Source organism: Psammomys obesus, unplaced genomic scaffold (genome assembly GCF_907164565.1).
Source record: "Psammomys obesus unplaced genomic scaffold, mPsaObe1.curated_primary_1811, whole genome shotgun sequence".
In the NCBI taxonomy this organism is placed as follows: domain Eukaryota; kingdom Metazoa; phylum Chordata; class Mammalia; order Rodentia; family Muridae; genus Psammomys; species Psammomys obesus.
Window position 1 is genome coordinate 48,993,470 of NW_026585504.1, and position 9,335 is coordinate 49,002,804.

The 9,335-nt window shown below is 43.9% G+C and overlaps 1 protein-coding gene across 2 annotated transcripts in view; it reads right to left on the reverse strand.

Moving 5' to 3' along the window:
- Window positions 1–4,196, reverse strand: part of Cdh20 (cadherin 20) — a 268,074-nt gene extending 263,878 nt beyond the window's left edge. The window contains exon 1 of one of the 2 annotated variants that reach the window (XM_055601412.1): window positions 4,075–4,196. The gene's annotated coding sequence lies outside the window, so the exon portion shown is untranslated. Of the gene's footprint in view, window positions 1–3,639; window positions 3,656–4,074 lie in introns of those variants that run through there. The other variant, XM_055601420.1, reaches the window with a different exon arrangement.
- Between the last annotated feature and the right edge of the window lie 5,139 nt (window positions 4,197–9,335).

The window sequence follows — 9,335 nt, forward strand, 5'->3', positions numbered from 1 at the left end:
TGTTTTAGTAAATAACACTATGTCACAGTCTATTGCCTCTAATAACTACAGATGCTCAATTGCTTAAATTGCCTTGGTCATTCAAAACACATATTCTTTTGTCTCTAAGTTGCAGAGGAAAATAGAGGGAAAGGTGTATCTTTGAGGCAACGTGAAGGATTAGTCATTATGTACAATTTATTTCAAAGAAGAAAAAGCATAAATATCAAGAATGGAAAATGTTCTCCTTGCACTTTAAATGTCTATGAAAAAAGTGTTGGAAAAAAACAAGAGCCTGGTAACATTTGTACATATTTTGATTGTGCTGACAATGAAAGTGAAGCCTAATTTTTACTAATTAAGTACTGGAGGTATTGAACACAATAACTCTTACTATAGCTTCATATAGTGGTTTTAAAAGATGAAAAATCTTGTCCCCAGTCAACACACAACAGTGATATCTATCTCAGCTCTCTACTCTTCCGAGACACTTTTCCCACCCAAGTGCCACCAAGAAATAAAAGAAGAGCAAATGAAAGTGGCGAATGCCACTTTCTTATGTCCCCAGTCGTTGTTTTGCAGCCCTGATTGCAGCAGTGCAGGTCAGAATGAACAGTCAGCTGTAATTATTCCAGTCACACCACCTCACAATGAAATCTTTATCCAGTGTTTACAGCCGTCTTTGGCAGAGGGCTGTCTTGCTGTCTCTAAACTAAGAAGAACCGCCCTTTGGCTCCTCTCAGCATCAGCTGCCTGAGTTTCAGGCTGGGATCCCAATAATCAGACTTCTTTTTCTTCCAAAGTGGACTTTTTTTTTTTAAGGGTGAAAAGATCTATTCTCACCCACTCCCATATATTCTGTCTGATTTATGTCCTCACCACGGCAGCTCTTCCTTCCGTGTCTTTTTACAGTTTTTTCCTTCTTCCATAGACTGCTACTAGACAAACCACATTTAAAGTCCAAAACTGCAGGAGTAAGTAAACAACATGCTTAAGCAAACAGTATTCACTATAATGAGAGGAAAACGCAAGAATTGGTGGATGGGTAGATGGGAAGAGAGAAATAAAAAAAAAAAAAGAAATCCTTTTAAAATTTTTTTCTAAATTTCCTTTTTTTTTTTTTTTTTTCCTCAAAAGCCTTTCTTAAGTTTTTCACCAAGGGAAGACATAAGTGCTTCTCAGTGGCTCTCTTGATGAGGTCCAGCTATTTATTTAAATTTATCAACAACAGTACACTGAGAAGCTCCTGAAAGTGGAGGAAAATTGAGAATCACACCAGGGTCTGAAAGCAGACTGCTGCATCCTTGGGGATGTAAGTACTTCACTGTTCCAGTCTGGAAGGAAAAAAAGAAGTTCTTCCAGGAAGAAGGTAAGGAGCAGGTACTTAAGCTCTCACTTAGAGCAGTGGTTCTCAACCTTCCTCACGCCACGACCCTTTAACACAGCTCTTCATTTTTGGTGACCCCAACCATAAACTTATTTTTGTCGATATTTTATAACTGTAATTTTGCTATTGTTATGAATTATAATGTAAATATCCCATGATTTCTGATGGTCTTAGGAGACCCAAATGAAAGGTCATGTGACCCCCCCCCCCCAAGGGACTTGCAACACACAGGTTGAGAAACCCTGGTTTAAAGTCTCCTAACAGAGATGGCAAAAGGATCTTGCTTAGACTTCTCACACCATCTTCTGAAGTCTCCTGATGGAGTGAATCAGAGAACCCTGGACAACCGATGCTGGGTCCCTAACCCTATGGTGATCCCAGGAACCATTCTGGAACAACTAACTGTTTTGCAAAGACCATACGTAACATCTCTGCCTTCTGCCCCAGTCTTGGAACTCTAACTGACATTCTCCCAATAGAATCCAGTCTCTCTTCTCAACCTCCAGCACTTACAACAGTCCCACTACTGCTCTGCTGAGAACTGGGTCATAAAATTTCACTGAGGAGGAGAAGGGGGGGGGGTAGTCCAGTATTACAAATGTTGCTTAAATTTCCCAGCAACTCTCCCCAAATTAAAGATAATTTTTCTACAAGTATGCACCAGAGTGTCAAGAATGCTAACTCATTTTTATGATTGTACTTTGCTCTTCCATTTTAATGTCACACTGCCACATGGCACACATGCTAAAAATGTACCTCCTTAACCTGCACAGTGGCAAACTTTTCACAGAACATTAACATTGCGTGTTTTATAGACTGTCCTTTCTCAGCGTGTTTATAGAAGCCTTTTTTTTTTTAAATACAAAATTAGACCATCTCATGAGAACAGTCCCATCAGAAAGGCTCAGGGCACTGGCAAACGGGAAATCAGAAGCACAGGAAAGGTCACACCAAAGTCAGTGGCCGCAGCCCCATAGACTGTAAGAGCTCGATTCCAGTTTATGTATGTCCCACTTGTACTTCATTTGTCTTTCTTTCGTCTCTGGCAGGAAAGGATGTGGCCAGCACAGAAGCTTGACCTCATCCCTGCACTCAGTAACTGCCAGCCTGTTCTCCCTCCCATACTTCGGCCGTTTTTTTTTTTTTTTTTTTTTTTTTTTTTTTGCTTCATCAGCAGGGCCAAGCCTGCACCCTGGAACAGATCTGGTCAAGGGCTAAGTCAAGAGGGCAGCAACCAACCTCAGGTGTCCTTGAGGCTTCCTCCTGTGTCTACAGGGAAGGTCGCACATCCTAGGGAGCATACTGTAAAGGCTCCGGGGTTCTGCAACTGTAAGCAAATGACCAGCCTAGGCTGTAGAAATGCAGAAGGGAAAGCTAGGTCAAGTGTGGAGTCCAGGATGGTCCTGTCTCCACCTTGATAACAGACAGGAAGGTGAGTGGATAGGTATACAGTTGAACAGCTACAAGCCTGGGTGCCTTGCATTACAGTTATGACTTCCTGCTGTTTGTGCTCTTCTTAGCTAGATACAGTCCATGGCTGGGTCCCTGACCACCATTCCATTCTGGGGCATTTGTTTCCTTTGATGTAGATACACCAGAGACTACCAGAGGGGAAGTCTGCATACATTATGTGGGGGACAGTGGCTACAGACTCAATTCCCATGCTATTACAGCAGTCAATCCTCCCCCTAATCCTTCCTGATGTCCAAGCCTGTAAACACAGCCTTAGTAATAATCGTTGCGATTCTACAGCAAACTCCGAATCTACCCAGCGCTTAACTGCAGTTCTCCGCGCCACTGTTGCCAGCCCCACTTCCTCCATACTTCAGCTAGGAAATAACTAAAGGGCTCCGGCTTTGCCTCAAATCTGCCCTCCAGATTCCAGCTACCACACCTTGGAGGTTAGATCACAGTCTGTCTTATTGCTAAGGACAGTTTGGGCCTTCGCGGGGGCGTTCTCTTCGCAGATCTGAACGTTTCACCTTATCTGACCCCCTCTTCTCGCCCCCTCACCTCCCGGCTCTATCCAAACATCACCACCAGGGCAAGCAGAGCTCAAACCACCCGGAGCGCAATTCAGAGCTTGCCCAGGGACTGCCAGGACTCGGAGACAGGAAATCCGGGGAGTTGGTGATGTCCGGCAGGTGGCAAGGACTAGAGTCACCACCACATTCTCCTCCCACCGCCAAGCTCTGGCGCGGGGGCGCCAGGATCGGTCGGCGGGTACCTCCCCAAAGCCTCAGTCTAGGAGCCTCTGCTCCGAGCACAGCTACCTCTTTGGAGACTTGGGCACCCTCTCCCTTGGCCGTATGAAGATGCCGCTGACCGCGAGGGAAGCGAAGGGCCGGGGTCAAGCGCCCTGACACCCCGCGCTCCCGTGTCACCATCACCAGGCGAGCACATCCGCGGCACCCAGTGCGTAGCACCCTCCACCTGACCGGCCGTCCCGCTGCACGGGCAGCTTTCCTGCACCCAGACCAGTCCCACAGCCGAGGATATCCCTTCCTGCTCCCTTACCACTCCCCACCCCCGCTGGAAAAGTCCGAGGAAGTGAAACCCAGGTTGTCAGGGAGGACCCCCTAGGCGGCGGAGAGTTGAGGGGAAGGTGCGGCGCGTAGCTGGACCGAGCGTAGTGCTCCTGGCTTTTCTAGAGTGGCCTCCAGTGCCTGGGGACAGACGCAGGGACTGACCCAAGTCCTCAGCTTTACCTGGAATAGCCGGCGACTCTCCGGAGGCGTTGAGACTCCTCGGTGGCGGCTGTCCAGCTCACATCTCTGCCTTCCTCATTGGACGAACGGGTGTACTGCTGAGTCCCTTGGCCCCAGCTCGCCTCTCTGCCCCCGCCCCACCCCCCTTCCCCCCCGCGAGTCAAAAGTGTCACAGCTCTGCTGCCTTCGGATGTTTCCAAAGTCTCCGCGCGATCACTGGGAGTTGAGAGCTGATGACAAGCGCGGCAAACCCGCCGATGCCCGCGGCCCCCAGCTCTCTGCCGGGAGGGTGAGAAAAGCTGCCTGGTCCTCGTGGTCACCGTCCCCTAAGCGCGGCGAGAGGTCCGCTTCTTCCCCTCCCTCGCGCTTTCCCTAGCCTGAGTGGCTGCCGCCTGCCTGTTCCGTGGTCCTGGCTCCCCTGCTCATGAATATTCTGACAGAGGCTAATGCTGTTGAAGTAAATTGAATTAGCCAATTGGTGCCAGAAATGTGCGCTCCTTCCTTCTGAGGAGCTGTCTGGAACCCCACCAGAAGAAAGCAATTAAAGTCCGGTTGACACCCCGTGGTTTAGACCAGCGAGGGGCAAAATGGGTTAATTCTTTAAATGCAGTTTTTAAAGCGCATTTAAATGTTTAATTCCTTTATTGGCTGGGGGAGTTAGAAAGTGCTAACCCAGAGAAAGAACAGAGGGCAGGGGAGAAACCGGCGTGAGAGTGTTGGATGGGGTTGGGGGGTGCATCTAAACTTTGTCAGGAAGTTGAAGGGACTTATTTTGCGTACACTCTGGGTTCTGGAAGAAGCTCTCCATAATGGGAGCAGAAAAAGAGAGGCAAATAGGATCAGGGAGGAGATGGATATTAATCTTCACTGACCCTGAGGATTCAGAATACTCCAAAGACAATTTTCAGAGGATGGGCTGTGCGGAGGTGTCAGAGGAAGCCTGGTTCACAGACTGTTTAGAAAATGTTATGATTTCTTTGGTCCTCATAGTATTATTATAGTTTTCAGTCTATGGGTTAAGTAGGGGTGATATGAACCAATCCTAAGTGTTAAGCGTTTCAGAGGGCTGGAGAGATACAGCTCAGGGTGTAGACCTGTCGCCCCAGCAAGAAGTTCCAATCTGATTCTCAGAGCCCACATGGAGAGAGGTAGGTGGATCAGGTGAGTTCTGGGGCTCCCTAAGCAGCCAGCATTGCCTGCTTGGTGAGTTCCAGGCTGAGAGACCCTGCAACCAACAGAACAGTGGGCAGTACCTGAGGGGTACTAGTACTAAGACTGGTCTATGCACGACCAACCTAGAGGGTGCATTCTGTTTTATAGTGCAGATCTTTCTTCCTGGGGACAAAGTAAAAAAGAAAAATTCTAGAAGGTACCGCTCTTGTCCCCATTCCCACCCTGAGAGGGAAGCTACCGATTAAGGGAGGGGTTACTGATTGCATCTTTGACATCGCCCACAAACAGCTTAGAATCTGCTCGGTTTCTGCTTCTCGACCTTCCTACAGTGAGAGCTTTTTTGGGTTTCATCTATCACTGAGCTCCTAAATACAGAAACTACTTTGGTTGAATTAGTATATCATTAAAAGATTGACTGTGCAAATGCTCTGTGGCCAAATGATCTATATATAAACAACCAATAAAACTATGTACTTAAGTAACAGCTACAGTTCCCAAGGGCAGGACAATATTAAATGTTCTAGCTAAAGCAATTGTGCCATATTTCTAAGATTTCAGGAGTCCTAGAAGCAGGACTCACAGTTGTATGATTATCAATGCGGAGCAATTAATGTTTACTGAGAATTAGTGTGACAGATTTGTTAAACTTGAGTCATCTCATTTAATCTTTCTAAATATTATAGTCAGAATCTGTTACATTGTTGTAGAGTTTAGTAGACAGAGCAGGTGAAGCCTAGAAGGCCATAAGTATGCCTACGCAACATCATTTAAAGGTGCTAGGAACAGGGACCCAGTGCAGCCCCTTGGCAGTCCCTTGATGTCAGGTCACAAGTAGCTTATATTGCTTTCTAATCTAAAGAGAGAAAATTTCTCCCAATTTTGTGAAGAAACCCATCTTTGGTGATAATTCTGTGCCAAAATTTAACAAATATTCCTCACCAAAGATATTTTTATGCGTTACCGAAACACTAAAAGAAAACAAAGTAATGCGTAAAGAATAGACATATTGTACAGGTTATCCTGTACTATATGGCTAATATCCACTTATAAGTGAGCACATATTATATGTGTCTTTCTGGGTCTGGGTTACCTCACTTAGGATGATCTTTTCCAGGTCTCCATTTGCCTGAAAACTTCATGATCTCCTTGATTTTAATAGCTGGGTAGTATGGGGAAGACTCCCCTTTTCTGAGGAGAAGGTAAGGGGGGCAAGGGCAAAGAGGGTGGGAAGGTAGGTTCTGGAAGAGAGGAGGGAGGGGGCTGAGAATAGGATATAAAGTGAATTAAAAACAACCAAGCAAAAAGAATAGACACTTTGCTTTTGTATAGCTATGACCAAAATGTCTGAGTGATCAACTTAAAGGAAGACAGATTAAATTTTGGCTCAAAGTTTCAGGCCTTTCAGGCCACAGTTTTTGACTCTGTTGATTCTGGGCCAGAATATTATGGTAGTGGCATCTCAGAGAAGGAAGTTATTCATTTCACAAGAAGGAAAGAGTAAGGAAGCTTCTGGATCTAGGGATCAGCTTCAAAGCATATTCCTGGTAACCTCCCCCTTCCAGTTGGGATCCAGCACCTTCCAAAATAGCATTAGAAGCTGAAGGCCAAACACTCAACACAGATTGTGGGGGACATTTGAACACCAAACCATAGCAGGAAGTTAATTTGCTTTATGATTCTGGGTCTTGGGAAATCTAAGATCATGTTGCAGTGTCTAGTGAGGATGTTCTTGCTGTATTTAAAGAAGGTAAATATCACAAATTGGAGAGATGAGGAAGTGTGCTTGCCTCTCCCCCTCTTCTTATAAAGCCAATAACATCCTAACCCTCATGACTTTATCCAATCCTAGTTTAACCTCCAGTTAATCCGCGTCCAGTTATCATTAAAATATGACTTTCTAACATAAGAACTTTTAAACTGTTGAAAAAAGTGTGATGGTTAATACTATGTCTAACTTGGCTGGACGTTCTATGAGGATGTTTTGGGGATGAGATGAACATTTAAATTTGAATACTGAATGAAGCAGACTGCCTTCCACCGTATGATTGGGTTTGTTCAGTCAGTTGATGGTCTCAGCAGAGCAAAGTTTGTTCTTCAAATAATAAAGAATTCTCTCACCTTCTGGTCTTAAAATTATGGCATCTGCTTTATGGATTTTAAGTCTCTTCTATTTCTATCAATCTATCATCTATCTATCTATCTATCTATCTATCTATCTATCTATCTATCTGTCTGTCTATCTATCTATCATCTATCATATCCATCCATCCATCCATCCATCCATCCATCCATCCATCCATCCATCCATCCAGTCAGCCAGCCATTCAGCCATCAAGCCACCCAGCCATCCTGCTATCATTTTTCTATCCACCTGTTTATCTAGTCGTGGTTACTTTCCTTTCCTATGATAATACAGCACAACCAAGGATACTAATAGAAGGAAATATTTGGGGTGGTGGTGGTTACAGTTCCAGGGAAATGGGAGGAGTCCATCATCATCATGGCAGGGAGCATGCCAACTAGCATGGCAGTGGAATATCAGGTGGGAAGTCACATCCTGAACCACAGATAAGAGGCAGAGGACACACAAGGGATAGTGGAAGCTTTGCAACCTTAAGCCTGCCCCAAGTGACAGGTTTCCTCCAAAAAAGACATACCTCCTAATCCTATCAAAATATACAAAAAGAAACCAGTTATTCAAATGCCTGAGACTTATGGGGACAATCTCATTTAAACTACTATCTATCTATCCATCTATCTATCTATCTATCTATCTATCTATCTATCTATGCAGCATCTATATCATTCTTCTTTAGATAACCTGGACCATTAAAGGTGAAAATACATAAATACTACTGCTTGTGAATTTACCTTCAACATCAAAATATCTCTATCTTCTAATACATTGTCTGATAAAATATTACACCATAAAATTTAATCTTTTAAAGATATTTAGACTCATCCCAAGTAAATTGGAAAAAGAACAATTTTCTCATTTTATTAGGAGTCATTAGACTTAAAGTTTTATTTTTAATGAACTAAAATGGACTATAATGTTTAGAGTCAGACAAAATTTATAGATGCTATGCAAAGGGAGAAATTTTATAATTTCAGCTTAGGGGTAAAAATTGTCAACTTAAGTCAGATCTCTACATTCAGCAATTATTGAATATCCACTAAATATTAAGGTATTAATTCTGATATTTTCTATAGAAAAACATAGGTAAATTAATTCAAACAATTGAAAACTGCCATGTTTTATGGGTAAAATGTTAGGTGGTTTAAAACCCTTGTTTCAAAAAGATGTTCTATATCTACACTATATATTTGGGATTTTACTAACCATGATGCCTCCCTTACGACGCTCTCTTGGCTCATCTTTTGTCATGGAGAGTCTTTAGGAATTGGATGCAACCTTCCACAGACAAGTTTTCAGAGGCTGGCATATTTATTTATATGAATATATTAACATGATTTTAGATCCCATAAATATTATCAGGCGGAGTGCTTTCCATATTTCCTCAAGAGTGTCTGAAGGCAGTGTGGGGGGCAACAGTCAGATTAGGGTACAACGCTGTCACTGAGTGGGAAGGACTGAGGTCCCTCACCTTTGGAGCAAACTAATTAGTGCTTCTGTAAAATGAAATCATAATATCCCATTTATTAAGTGCTCTGTTAACTGCAAATTGCCCATCTCCCTTGTGGGTGACACAGTGATTCCGGCAGTGATGACTGTATAGAGAAGGAATCTAAAACACACAGGGGAAGAATTACATAGAGATTCCCTCAGGTGGGAGGTCCAGCAGGGCATATATTCCAAGGTCATGGTCACCTTCCCAGTGACATCATCTTGGATGCCTCTCTTGGCCTTCCCTTCCTTGACCTCATCAGACACGTGTGATGGTGTGGTGCTTTTTCCAGAACAAATATAGCACCCTCCTTTGTTTTCCCTAGGATCATTCAGATGTGTAAAGAAACAAATAGAATGCATGTATTATTTCTGCCACTAAATAAAAGCAGCCTGGATTCAGGACCCATTCTTAATCCCTTTTCCATGCCTGAACTTGGCAGTTAAAGGCACTCAGAAA